At 54.6% G+C, this 14480-nt stretch overlaps 2 long non-coding RNA genes across 2 annotated transcripts in view; both read left to right on the forward strand.

The window, feature by feature from the left end:
• LOC118611976 overlaps positions 1-14480 on the forward strand; it is a 30155-nt gene that overhangs the window by 10257 nt on the left and 5418 nt on the right. The gene's annotated exons all lie outside the window — the stretch shown is intronic.
• LOC118611972 lies at positions 7992-8814 on the forward strand. The gene is made up of 2 exons (XR_004954571.1): positions 7992-8080; positions 8269-8814. It is a non-coding gene; the product is annotated as an uncharacterized LOC118611972 (long non-coding RNA).

A 14480-nucleotide genomic window follows, 5' to 3' on the forward strand; every position in this document is an offset into this window, starting at 1 on the left:
CAGGAAAGGTGTCGCTCTCGCTGTCACACGGCTGAGGAAAGGAGGCCGAGCGAGAATGGACAGCCAGCCCGAGGCTGCTGGGCTCCGGCAGCGTGGGGATTTGAACCCGGGTCTGTCAACATTTGCTTCGTGCAGAAGTGATAGGGGAGAGAGTGCGCAGAGCTCAGGGTTGCTGCGGCGTTGTGGCCGGGGAGCGGTGACTGGCGTGCAGGGCCGAGCCGCAGAGAGCTGTGACTGAGCGGGCCCGGGCCTGTTTTCTCTACTGTCCTACGGTCTCAGTTCAGGCCGCACCTCCTCCAGGAAGCCTTCCCTGACTTCCTCGCCTTACCCAGATGTCCACTCTCATCCCCCCACTTGCAGTCACGACCCTGCGCCCTCCTCTCCCACGGGCGTATTCATCTGTATGTATTATCTACTCGTCGGTTTCTGTGGGACAGCGGGCTCCGTGGGGGCGAGGCCACGGGTGACTGCCTTTGCGCTCCCAGTTCGTGAGGGAGAGAAGGAAGGAGTCCGTGGGGCCCTGGGCGTGGAGAGAGAATGAACAGGTTCAAGGCAGCCCGGCGAGGTTTGGCAGCAGGCAGCGGGCTGCGGGCAAGGGCGAAGAGAGCTTCGAGAGTCGTCTCTGCCTTCTGGGGTGTAAGCTTTGTGAGCCCGGGGACCTCCTTTGTCACGTGACCTGCTGCCTAGAAAGGCAGGTGGCACAGAGCAGGTACGCAGTGAGTATTTATGGAATGAGTGTGTGAATAAACACATTTCTCAGCACGTACCTGACTCACAGTGGGGACCCATGAAACGCTGGCTTTTGTGGCTTTTGGCATGATGACTATGGCTACAGAAAAGCAGAATGTTCTGGGCCCGGACGTGAACCGGGCTCGGATCCCAGCCGCGTCCTCGCCTCACCCTTACGGCGCTGGGAGGAGCAGAGGACCGGCCGCGTGAAGCCGCAGGTCGGGGCTGGGCAGAGCGAGGCCACTGCGTGCCGGCCACCGCTACGATGGCCCCCGTGGCTCACGCTTAGCCACACGCGGAGAAAGCACTCGGGGGCCTAGACGAGCAGATGTCAACTCACATTTCTCCCCTCTTCCACGCTTTAGGTTTCGTTTCTGCTTTTTAAAAACAATCGAAGTAATAACATAGCATAACGTTGACCATTCAGATAGCATAAAATTAACCATTTTAAAGTAAACCATTCAGCGGCATTGTTATGCATGTAACCTTCACCTCTAGGTAGTTTTAAAACATTTTCATCGTCTCAAAAGGAAGCCCTGTACCAAATAGTAATTAACCTCAGTCCCCTAGAAACCACTTACCTATTTTCTGTTTCTAGGAATTTGCCTAGTCTGCATTTATTATATAGATGGAATTATGGACCATATAATCTTTGTATCCAGCTTCTTTTCCTTAGCCTGTTTCTGCAGTTCATCCGCGTCGTAGCATAAATCAACTCTTTATTCCTTTTTATGCTGAACAATATTCCACCGTAAGAATGTAACACATTTTGTTTATCCGTGTATTCATTGATGGACATATGAATCTTTTCCACGTCTTGGCTACTGTGAATAACGCTGCTATGAACATTCGTGCAAAACTGTCCGTTTGAGTCTCTGTTTTCAGTTCTTTGGCGTGCATGTCTCGGAGAGGAATTGCTCGGTCACGTGATAACTTCGGAGTGAACTTTCCGAGGGGCTTCGGACTGCGGTTGAATGCGGCCACGCCGTTTTACAGCGCCGGCAGCAGCGTCCTTCAGCTCCACCAGCACGCATTTTCTGCCCCTTCGATTCTAGCCGTGCTCGTGGGTGTGAAGCGGTATCGTGTTGCAGTTTCGATTTGCATTTCCCCAGTGACTAATGGCATCGAGCATCTTTTCATGTGCAGTATGTCACTGAACCAGAGGCAGGACCGGGTTCGGTGGCCTCGTCTGCGGTTGTGCGTCACAGGAAAATGCATCCGGAGAATGTGATTCCTCCTCCTGGTTTCCCCGGGGCGTGGCGTTGGCTCCCCGGGTCCCGCGTTGCTTCCGCGGGTGGCAGAGGAAGTGGAGCCCACCTCCTTCTCTTACACAGGGACACCGGGCCCTGACTCAGAGTGAGAGCAAATGAGCAAGGGGAGTAGCTAAGAATGCAGGCTCCGAAACCAGATTGCGAGTGTTCTAATCCTGGCTCTCACACCACCTACATGACCTTGGGCTAAATGAGTCAATGTCTCTGTGCCTCCGTGCCTTGTCTGGGACCGCGTTTAATGATAGTAACTGCCTCGACAAGGCTGTTGCGAAGATTAGATGAGTTAGTATATGCAACCCAGTGCTCAGAAACGCATTCTGTGTTTCGGCTTCAATAGGGCACGAGCTGTCACGTTCACGTTTGCTCTGCTCTGCTCGCCAGCCTCCTCGGAGCTCTTCACAGGCCGTTTTGCACTTGAACTACACAAGCACTCTCCTGTCTGCTGTTTGCGTCAGTCTTCAAAGCGACAGGAGTGTGATCTCAGTTAATAGCTCCTCTCGTGTCCAAGTAAGACTTTGATGAAACTCTTTAAAAACCGTGCCTCTCTGATCATCAGACATGGAGCCTGGAACACAGAACGGAAGAGATAGCATTTGAGAAGCTGGCGGCGTCCCCCCCAGACCACAGCCGCCTGGGCACTACAGACAGAAAGCGAAAACCTGCTTCTCCTTCCAACTCGGGCCTCCCGACGCCATCTCCGAATCCCACCCTGCCCACACTAGATCTCAGGGCCTTTGGCATGAGGCTTGGCCAACCTAACGCCAACATTCCGCAAAATTCTTCACCTCGAACCTTTCCTAGGAATGGCTTCCTCTGCCACACCTGTGATTTCTTCAGCTCTCTCGATTCTCTCACACCTACACGATGAGTCTTAAAAATCTTTCTTTTCTCTCTGTTCATGCACACAAGTAAGAGGTCATGTGAGCACGCAGCAAGATGGCGGCCACCTACAAGCCAAGAGGAGAGTCCTCAGAATGAAATCTACCTTGCCCGCACCTTATCTTGGGCTTCTCACCCCCCAGAACTAATCGTGCTGAATGTGGTGGAGAATAGACTGCGGATGGGCAAAGCAGAGGCGGGGAGGTAAGTCAGGGGCTATTCACAATAATCCTGGGGAAAGAAAGGCCCCCTTTTCCTGAGCTGCTGAGGGGAACTCGTGGAAGATGGAAGTGTCTGCCGTGAAGAGGAGCATCGTGCCTCGAGACGAAGCCTGGGAAGTGTTTTCGAATCTTCCGGTCTCATTTGAGACACTGGTCTTTTCAGTTAGGTACATTGATGATTTTTACATGGTTTTAGTTGTGTCAATTACAACTGAATAAAGCATCAAAATGTTCTAACAACAACAGCAAGAATCTTAGGCAGGAAGGCTCTTACTTTGGGGATGAAAAGAAAGTCACTCTGATCGTCTACTTTATCCATTTTATAGCCTTTTTTTTTTTTTTTCCTATCTCCAAAGAACAAAAACTGTTTTAGGTGGTGAAAAACGTTCTAGCCTGGGAGAGGAAGACGGGTGTGAAGAGGGGGCGGGGAGGCGCCCGCCGCAGGGTCCCCGATCCTGGACTGAAGGGCACATGGGGGCACTCGGCCGGAGCCACTCATGGTCCTGGCAGGACACGCTGGCCACTTAGGGATGTGGACGGAAAAGGGGTTTACGAAAAGCAACCGACCTCACAGGGTGATCTGATCGCGAAGTCCTAGAGAAGTCCTAAATGAGCAGGTCGTGGGGGACAGTCACATCCCAGACCTATAACTTGTTTGTAAAAGGGTTTTCATTACCTCAAGCCAGCCGGTCCATTGTTTTGGGCATCTAGGCAAACACACCTTCGAAATCAGCGTGCCCACCCTCGAGAGAGCAGGTGATCTTGTTAACCCTACTGTAATCCATTCTCCACCTTGCTTTCTCCTCCCTCCACAGAGTCTTCCTCAATCCCAAATGCATAAAAGAAACTGCAAAATTGATTCTCTGGAGCCTTTTAGATCTTGCTTCCTGGCAACTGTCATCAGTTTGGGCTCAAACGAACTCCTACAAAAAAACCTCTACAGGTTTGGATGTTTCTGATGTCAACGGGGATAAGCCTTTCATCCAGCGGTGGGACCTGATGCAGGCCCCGAGAACAAGGCTCTGGTGCACATCCTGGCTCTGGACTCGGAACTGTGTGCTCACCTGCGTGGAGCAGTTAAATGAAGGCGTCTGTGGTCAGCAGGATGGCACACAGGCTTTGAGGGGCTTCAGGAGAACTTGAAGCAGGCCTTTTCAGTGACTGGCCCGTGAGAGTCCAGGCCATGCTCTTAATTCAATGGATGCATGTGGACATCCTTCCTGAGATGAGAGCCCAAGGCAAGATGATTCCTGGGCACTTCCAGGACAGGCTCAAGACACATACAGGGCTCCCCACTCTGGGACTTCCAGAGCTTCTTCCTGGGAGTGTCTGGCTGGTCTCCAGTTTGATAAATCAGGGGCAGGGGTTGCCAAGGTTAGAAACCAAGGTTTCCAACAGCTTTGAATTCACGTTCCTCTCCTGGGCCTCGCCTCTAGCTGCTTATCGATTTAGACACGCGGGTTGTTCAGCCTCTTAGTCACAGCTCTCCTCCTGTTGTCCATCAAGAATTACCACTAAGAGGCTACGGGCAGCAGTGGGGCAAATGGACACCGTCACCCAGGGTAGGGGTTCGGGGAGGCCTGGAAGTGTGCGAGAGAAGCCGGGGCCCCAGCTCAGTCCCTGTGCGTGTCAGAGACTCCGAAGCTCTGACCCTGCACCCCCAAATCTGCGCCTCCTCCTTCGCCTTTCTCCGACACGGTGCTCACTGCCTTCCTCTCCTTTCTCATCCTCGTGTGACTGTGGGAGAATCGCTCGCTCTGTGACTTAACCAGGCCGCAGCGGGATGACCTGATGTTGGCAGTTTCCTGGTAGGATGCAATGTTCAGCCCATGGTGTCACCTGGGAAGCCGAAAATATTTAACCTGGACCTAAACAAGACTTTGGGCCTAACTTCTGGTCTACAAGAAACCCAGAGACAGAGGAAAAGCTTAAAACAGTGTCACAAAGAAAAAAAAAAAAAACCAGACATATTTAGAATTTGGGACATTCTTGAAGACAACGGGTATATTTGCTGCAAGCAGGGGCAGGAGGCGGGGAGAGGATAGTCGGCCCTTGACGTCGGCACCTTCTGGTGGCCCCGCTTGTCCCCTCTGCCACCTCCGTAAGGCGGGGTGGCCAGCACGAGTCCATCTTTACAACGTCCTTGAGGGGAGCTCTGCGAGTAGAAGAGACAGTATTTGTGATTACTTTTTTTAAAAAAAAATTAAGTAATGTATTGGAAAAACCCCAAATTTTGCTTAAGCTTTTAAGTTAAACTTACGACTCTCATTATTTTATTAATAAATCTAGTAAATTTTAACAATCACTCTTAAAGGGGCTTTTCGCATATTGTTAATTAAACCCCCTTATACATTTTAAATTGGTTTATAAATTAAATATATTTTGTTTCATTTATAAGTACTTCCAATACCTAACAATCGGAACATTGTGAAACTCTAAAAACAATTCTAATAAGTACAATAAATAAAACTTAAAAACGCAGTGCATGTCAAGTTCTCATAAATATTCCAATATTGTTTACAAATCTAGTAAAATCACAAATCTAAACAATTACTCAATCACGGACTTTAAATTGGAATCATGAGGCTGATAGATTAGATTCTTTAATGCCAACTCCTCTTAGACACAAATGGCTGCAAAGCCTAGCAGGAAAGTATCACTGCTTTATCTGAACCCTTCCCAACGTCAAAAGACACCTGCTCGTGGAGGGAACAGTGCAGCCGGATTCAGCGAGGCGTCTTCTCGGCCTCAGAGGACTGCGGTGACACGGCAAACGGAGCTGACTGTGGGCGCGGCACGGACTCCGTCTCTCCCTCGCGACACTCACAGCCAGGTCGAGCTGCGTGGCAGGAGCCCCGGGCTGCAGAGGCGGCTGGAATCTCAGCGGCCAAGCCGGCCCCTCGTCGGCTCTGAGCTGCAGCTCCCCGGGCCCAGGCTGCTTCGTGTGTTTCCTTATCCCCCAATGCTGCACAGACTCCCCCACACCCCCATGCTCTTTCTCTAGCAGGACCCCAGCTCAGACAGCTGGAATCCGTTCCTCCGACGGCCTTGTTAGCTTCATGCTCAGAATGCGAAGCCGTGCTGGGGACGGGCGGGGGCCCTGGACCCACTCAGGCCTCCGCCCTGTGCTCAGGCAGCAGGTGCACGGGCCGGGGGCCTGGGAGTGGGGCGCGAGTCTCTTCTGCACTCGCGTCCCCCCACAATGTCTTGGCTGTGGCCAGCACCCCAGGGCTCTGCATGGGGGGGACAGGGGCTCTTCATCCAGACCACAGATCTCTATTCTCTTCCCTGGCTTCCTCTCACAGCCCCAGGAGTGCCTTCATGGTGTGAGGGCGAGTGGGGTTCCTTTCCCCTCCTTCAAGCCCCTGAGCCCACTCGGTTTGAGTGCCTGGAACCTCTGCAGCGATCTCGCGGGGAGTGTCCCTGGGTGCAGCAGTGTGTGTGTGTGTGTGGGGGCGGGGGAGTTGTACCAATTTGTGTTCGCACTCAGGTGTGTGAGTGTGGCTGAGAAAAGGGGGCCTGAGACCTTGGAGCTCAGAGGTGTTCTGCTTCCGACCAGGTGGCGTCTGCGTTCGCACCGAGGCCCACGTGTCCCGGTCACCTTTGCATCCTCGGTGTCTGACGTGTGGTATCCGCTCACAGTGCGTGTTTGTCCTGTGATTTCTTCCTCTCTCGTCTCAGGCAAGGGCGACGTTGGGTAAGGAGACCGTGCGCTATGCTACTTATGGATGGAGTACCGCCTTCTCGATGGTGTCCCCAAAGCTGGGCTATGCCAGGGTTGTTTTTTGTTTTGTTTTGTTTTGTTTTTAATTGTGGTAAAATACACAAAACTTAAAATTGACCGTCTTGATCAGTTTTAAGTGCACAGTTCAAGAGCGTTAAGTATATTCGCATCGTTGTGCAACCAATTTCCAGACCTTTTTCATCTTGCAAAACTCAAACGGTTCCCATTAAACACGGACTCCCCATTCCCTCCCCTCCCTGCCAGCACCTGGCGGCCACCGTTTTTCTTTCTGTCCCAATGAATTCGACCGTTCTAGGTGCCTCACATACGTGGACTCACGCAGTATTTGTCCTTTCGTGACTGGTTCATTTCATTTAGCATAATGTCCGCAGGGTTCATCATCTTGTGGCGTGCGTCTGAATTTCTTTCCTCTGGAAAGCCACATAATGTTCCATTTTATGCACATACTACATTCCATTTACTCACCCATCTGTCCGCCCTTCGCCTATTGTGAACAATCCCGCTGTGAACGCGGGTGGGCGAATGTCTCTTGGAGACGCCGCTTTCAGTGCTTTCAGACAGACATCCAGAAGCGAGATTGCTGAGTCATGTGGCCATTCTGCATTCAGGTTTTGGAGGAGCTGCCGTACTGTCTTCCCCAGTGGCTGAGGGCTCCGGCCTTTTAGACAGCTGCGCGTCTCGGGCTGGCGTGTGCTCTCTAAGCGGGATCTCCCCTGAAGCTGGAAGCAGAGGACCTCTTTCTCCTTTCCTTTTGCGCCTTCCCGTCTCTCAAATTTTCCGGTGTGTAAATGGTTGGGTTGCAGACGAATCTGATTTTAGGGACCTGAAACAGTGAGGAAAGAGCAGGAAGCCAAAGGCTGGTTGAGAAAGGCGCTTTCGGGAGAGCACAGCAGGCCGACCGGGAATCCTGCGGTTCTGCGCGTTGTTCTCAGGTCCACCACAGCCTCACCCTTTCCTCCCTCGCTGACATTTATTCCAGTGATCTTTGGACTCCCCCTGCCCCCACACATAACGCCTTACTTCTTTCCTTCTAAGACGAATCATTCCACACTGGCGTTTCCGCACTGTGAGCAGAAGTGCCCAGATTGCACAAGCTTCTCGCTCTGCGGCTCGCAGAGCTGAAGCCGAGAGAGGCGTGAACGCAAAGCGTTCCCAAACGCCTGTTCCCAGAGAGGGGGATCAGGCTGATCCCTCCTCTCCAGAATGTGCTGGCGGCCGGACTGCCTCTCCAGCAGGTAAGGAGGAACGGTTCCTGGGCTTTCAGCTGGCCACTGGACGTCTTCAGGGACAGACTCCAGGCGGTGGTGGAACAGGAAGTCGGAGCAGCTGGAGGAGCTGTGGTTAGGAAACGTCCCCTGGGGCCGCAGCTTGTGCTCCGTCTAGTTCCGTGACAGGCCTATTCATTTCTTCACTCCCTGGCCAGGTTCTGCCTCTCCCAGCTCTCGGGCCACTTCAGGAATGTGAGGGCGGGACTGGGCTCCAGAGAGCAGCCTCGTAGGTCCTCGTCTTGAGAGCTGGCGAAGACCCCTAGCGTCCTGCAGAAAATCCCAGAATATCAGACGTCACCATTGTCCAAGTCAGAGCAAAGGGGCAGAAGAGAAAAGGCAGCTCCTGGACTATAGAGACTTCTATTTACCCTTTCCACCCGCCTTCCCCTAAGGGCGACCTTTCCATTGTCACTTCAAGCCAGACGGAAATGGTGTCAGAGGGGGCAGATTCAAGTTCTCTGCGTCAGCTTCCGGGCTGGTCCTTCTCAGGACACGGCTGACTTTTGTGTTTCTCTCTCGACTTTTCGGGACTGGCCTGGTCTTCTAAAACGCTGGGAGGATCAGCGTCTATGGGATGGCGTGCCTTACACACCTTTCTGGTCTTCGGTCACTTTCGCACACAGGTGAGGGTGCCTGGAGCAAAGGGCAGATGACCGGGAAAATTCCTTTGACCTCATAGTTCCTTTAGAAGCAATTGAGCAGGAAAAAAAAAAATCCGTCGGCGCACAGAAGACTTGGCAAAGTCCATTTTGATGTCACAAGTGGGCCGATCACCGGGTGATGTTTGCGAAAGCAGAGGGCACTCAGGTCGACATGCGTCGAGCATCTGCCATGTGCTTATCTCTCTGTGGCGTGCCAGACTCGGACTGCCGAGATGCGTAGGGACCCTTGTCTTCTGATGTGCCAATAACTGATTGCAACACAGCAGGTGTGTGTCGTATGATAACAAATGCAGACTCTGTGCATCCCCCCATTCCTCCTTCCTGGCACAAAGCTCCTACACCCCTTAGAATTTCCGGAGTGATGAGAGTGTGTTTGTCATTCACAAAGAGACTCCACCACACCTGAGTTTATGCTAGTGAGGTGACACGGGATGGGCGTTTAGCTTGGGAGAAAGGGCCTGGCCATCCTAGAGGGCTGAAATTTTCAGCCACACCCTCACAACCTCCAGCACGGGAAGAGGGCCTGTGGATAGAGCTCAGTCACCAGCAGTCAATGATTTAATCAATCCCGCTTACGTAATAAAACTGCCATAAGAGCTCCTAGACTCTGAGTTTTGGACCCTCCGGACTGTAAACACGTGCGGGCGCTGGGAGGTGGTGAGCCTGGAGAGGCCCCGGAAGCTGGCTGCCACCTCCCCGGGCCCCTCCTGCCTTGTGCATCTGTCTCTTCACCTGTTTATTTGCATCCTTTACAATAAACTGTAAGTAGAGTGTTTGCCTGAGTTCTGAGTTGTTCTGTAGACTTGTCAAACCTGAGGCGGGGGTTGTTGGAACCCCCAAACTTGTAGTCAGTCTGGCAGATGTGCCGGTGGTCCGGGGCCCCCATTTGCAGGTGGCCTCTAAAGTGGGGGCAGCCTCGTGGACTACGCCCTTCGCCCGCTCGGTCTGTGCCCACTCTGAGTCACCGCCGCCGCCGCCGTCGCGTGGCAGAACCACTCGGGAGGGCCTGTTCTGTAGGTCAAAGAGGGTTGAGTAGCAGCAGGTTCATATGATCCAACCCGTGGACGGAAACGAAGCCACGCACCACACCTGACGAGCTCCGTCGGGGCAGGCCCGCATGGTGGCCCTTCAGACTCCGAGGCGGGAAGTCACCACATAGGACGGGCTGGACGTAGAAGCCCCTCCCTGAAAGCAGGCGTGGCGGGTTGTCACGTCCTAGGCCCGCAGCTGCCTCGACAAAGGTCGGTCTTCGCTGTGAGTGAGCCTGGCTGTCTGTCGTCTGTGCATCTAAGACGGCGCGCCTTTGCAGGGTCAGAGAGACCTGCCTGTCCGGACCCCTCTGGGGACAGCCGCCGCGGCGAGCACCAGACCGGAGCAGCCGGCATCGCCGCGACCCCCGCGTACCAGCCCCCCGTGCGGCGAATGCTCGTCGCTCGCTGGCCTCTAACCGCCAGTGTTAAAGCGGTCCGCGCCTCTCCATCTCACCTTTCGTGCAGACCCGGAGACTTCCCCTGCGGCCTGCCGCCTCCCTTAACCGGCCACCAGTACATTTCCGCGGCCCTCGTAGGGGACCTTTTTCTCTAATGTATAAAACGAGCTGCAAAACCGCCGATCTGTGGAGCGTTAACTCCGCCCACCGAGATTTTGTTTCCCAGCAGTTGCCAGTTTGGCTCAAACTCATGAAAACTCCCTGCAGGTCGGGATGTTTCCTACGTCGCCAGACCCAAGGCCACCGCGTCACCACGTGCCGTCTGGCGCGGCCCCGGGGCCGAGCGCTCAGTGCCTCTCGCGCCCCTCGCGGCCTCGAGAGCAGCGCTGCCGGTCCCAGCTCAGCCCCGAGGACACCGAGGTTAGCAGAGGGCAAGAGAAAAGGGCCAGGCTGCGGGGCCAGCGAGGGGCCGGGCCGGATCCGAGCCCAGGCGGTGCAGGGAAATGTGTTGGTTTCCCATGGCTGCCGAAGCTCTTGAGCTAAAAATCCAAACTCGAGGTCTTGGCGGTGCCGGTTGCTTTCTGGAGGCTCCGAGGGAGAACCTGTCCCCTGCCTCTCCCCGGCCACGTCCTCGCGGCCAGCGGTGGCGTTCCTCGGCTCGCATCCGCGGCACCCCAGTCTCCGCCTCTGTCATCGCACGGCCCTCTCCCCGGGGTTCCTTGCTCCCTCCTTAAAACGATGCCAGGGATCGGCTTTAGGGCCCACCCAAATCCTACATAACCTCATCGTGATTACATCTGCACAGACCCTTTTCCCCAAAATGGTCCTATTTACAGGAACTGGGGGGTTAAGACATTATCATTTGGGGGGAGACACGATTTGGGGGACCGACAGTGCCGAGCTCTTAAATGGGAACTCTACAGCTGTCGGACGCTGTGTGGGGGCCGGGCCCCCCACCTGGACCATGCAGGCCCCACACAGAGCGGGGCTGGGTGGGAGGACAGTACACCTGCAGGCAGAGGCCGGCGGGGGAGCCAGGCTCGGGCAGCTCCGCTGTGGGGGACGGCAGGCCCGCCGGGGGCGCCCAGGTGGACCACCCAGGATGCGTGGGCAAGGCAAGGGGCATTGGTCATGGCCGCTAGGAGCATTCATCTCTGCCTACGGCAGGGCTTAAATCACCTTGACAGGAAAACCTGAAACTTAAAATTCCGGGCTTGAAGGTGCTTTGTTTCTCTTGCTAATCAGTTCTCTTGCTTTTGGCTAGTGGTTAGAAGGGTTTTTAAAATCACAGCTAAAAAGCTTGTGAGAAGCTTCTGGAAGGCATTGCGTCAGTTGTCTGCAGAAGTGGAGCACGTGAAAGGAGAAATAACCCCTTGGCCAGGAGGGTTCTGGACTAGGGACTGCACCTTCTCAGCGCTTTCGTGAAGAGATCGTCATGAAACTGTGTCAAGCGCAGTCAAATACTTGCTGTAATGTAGGAACCACGAGCCCCAGGATGAGGCTTCATTAAGAGTCCCGAGGTCTGTGGCCACACACGGCTCTGTCTTGACATTTCCGAGAGCCGTGAGGCCCGAGAGGGCTGTCTCGACCCGGGGACCTGCCCGGAGCAATTCTCGGCCAGCAGTGAGTTCAGGGCTTGAAGGACCAGATAGGAACCTGTCCCACTGAGCGGATGCACAGGGGCTGGCCGCGCCCCACGTTCTCGGCACAGGGCGACAGTTCTTTTGAACCGACACATCCATCTGGCGCCTCTCGCTTTCCCGCGGGGTTCTCGCGAACCGCTGCTTGCACGTTTAATCGACGCTCGCTTCTGAGGGTGACGAAAATGCCGAAGGGCAAGTTCGCAGGTTTCCCGCGGGGAGAGAGTCTCCTGTGGTTCGCTTTACCAGTGGATTCGGTCGCTGGAACCCCTCGTGCCAGCGAGAGGCCCCTGTGCCGTCTGCCGTCCCTGCCCGTCCCCTTCGGGCCTCGGCCCCAGGCCTGGCCATGCGGACTCTTCCTCTCGGGCCAGACTGAGGCTTCTCGAGTGCGACTCAGACTGGTGATCAGGCCCAGGCAGCGGAGATAACCGTGTCTAGTCCGGTGTTTCCTTGGGACGAGGAAGTCCCCCTCCTAACTTGGCTCCGACGTCACCTTTTATGACTTTTTTTTTCCCTTTTCCCGGCTGCTCCCTCATGCTCCCCGAGTTCGGGTCCCTGGACCGTCCCACTCCGAGCCACCCACCCCGGGTTCGTCTGCTTCTCGGCTTCTCTCCAGAGGCCTCCAGAATCCTCGCACCCCCTCTTCCCCGACGACAGGACCGCGATGTCCGCCCCCTGCCAGCCTCGTCCTTTCCAGGGCAACGTGCCCACCATCAGGTTCAGCCTGCCCTGCTGCTCCCACTTTGGCCTGGCCCACGAGGAACCGCACTTGACGTTGAAGCCTAGGCGTGGAAGCTCCTGTGCCTCAGGTGCGAACCTTGGCGTCCCTCGCCCCTTACCCCCCCCCCCCCGCCCCCCCAGCCGCCTCACGGCCAGCCGGGCTCTCTCACAGGCCTGAACACCGCTCAGCTGGGCTTGGGCCACAGCTTCCCCCACCACCCCTCTGCCGCCTTCCGGTGTCTCCGAACGCTTCATAGAAGCTTAATCGATCTTGTTAAGCCCACAACTCTGCGCGCACGTAGCTGCCCTGCTAAAAACTTCCTCGGGCGTCTCTCTTCTCCGTCATGGCCCCCATTCTTCCTCCTGGGATGAAGGCCACTTTCGGTGGTGGGACTTTCTTAAGGAATGCACGGCATTCTCCTTCCCTGTCTTGCTTCGGGCACGATGAGAGGAGCCTTCCTTTTTCGGCCTCCGGCCCTTGCTGATAGATAATCTGCTCCTCGGAATGCCCAAGGCCAGGTTCTCATCCCCACCAATCTTCAAGGCTTATCTCGACTACCAGCTCTTACCTCCCCACACTGCAAGCCCTCATCAGGCCCGAGGCTTCACTGATGGCGTCTGCACCTAAGATGCCCGCATCTGATCTCGCCAGTTACCTGCAAGCGGCTTGAGTTCCCAGGGTAGGCCCTCGGGCCTTGTTCATTTGCTAAACTGACAGGGGAGTCTAGGTTCCTCAGCCGGCCGGCCGGGGCCCAGCCCTGCTGCCTGACCCATCCCAGCCTCGCTCTCTCCACTCCTCTCTTTAATCAGACACAGGCAATAGATTTGGCACGGGAAGAGCTACCCTGCCCCCACCCCCCTGACCCCCACTGATTTTATATTTAGTTGGAGGCAAAAGCAAATATCCAAGGTTCAGGTCAACAGCAATTTAGAAGTGTTTCTGCCAGTTAGAAAAGAAAACTTTGAAAAAGACATGTGCCTTTTTTTTTTTTTTTAACTTGGAGAAAATTTGAAAGGTATAGCCTTTCAAGGAAATAGGATCCTTAAAAAAAAAAGAAAGAAGAAACCCGGGCCGGCTCTATGCAGTGCAGTCCTGTCAAGCTAGGCTAATCTTCTGTGACAGAGCAGCAGACCCGGGAGATCAAGGGGGAAAACAGTCGTTGGAATTTACCTTCGCCGGCTTCAGAATTTCTGATTCCTGGGTCCTACTCAATAAGATTATCATTAAATTGGCTGAAAGGTTAGAGAGAGGAAAGAGAGAGGAGATGGGAGAGGAAGGACAAACTCTTCTAGGCGGTTCTAGCTGGGCGACAAGTGGTCTCCTTAGGGGTCAGCCTTGAGCCCAGGGGCCCTGACCGGTCGCCTGAATGGGCCAGATGACCGCAAAGAGAACATGTTCAAAGTCGGCATTAATGTCAAGGCGGGGGACGGGGGGGGGGGCGGGGGAGTGTGGATGAATAAGCGGTAACCTTGGCAATTACTGACGTGAGCAGCCCTAGCACACGGGCTTGACCAGAAGGCAGCTCGCGTTTGGGGAGATCGTCGCCGCAGCGTGACCCCAAGGCCGTGACGCCGGGACGAAGGAGCATGTCAGGAGTCCCGAGTCCGAAACTTGCCTTAACGGTGTCCCCGTCCAAACCCTACGGCCAGGGAATGTGGACAGTGTTCAAGGGAGAGCCACGGACGTAATTAAACTAAGCTGGGACGTGGGAAGTGAAGATTTATACTAAAAAAAAAAAAAAAAAAAAGGGTTTATTGAACTCAGAGATGGACAACCTTCCGAGGGTAATAACAAACAAAAATAGGAATAGGTTTAAATTACAACACATGAGAATAAAATGAAATGTGAGGGCGACTTCCCTTCGTCTTGAGATGCATAAACGGGCGGGTGAAGCGGACCAGACCTCTCTGGGGCG

Source organism: Rousettus aegyptiacus, unplaced genomic scaffold (assembly GCF_014176215.1).
Source record: "Rousettus aegyptiacus isolate mRouAeg1 unplaced genomic scaffold, mRouAeg1.p scaffold_m13_p_15, whole genome shotgun sequence".
Taxonomy (NCBI): Eukaryota; Metazoa; Chordata; class Mammalia; order Chiroptera; family Pteropodidae; genus Rousettus; species Rousettus aegyptiacus.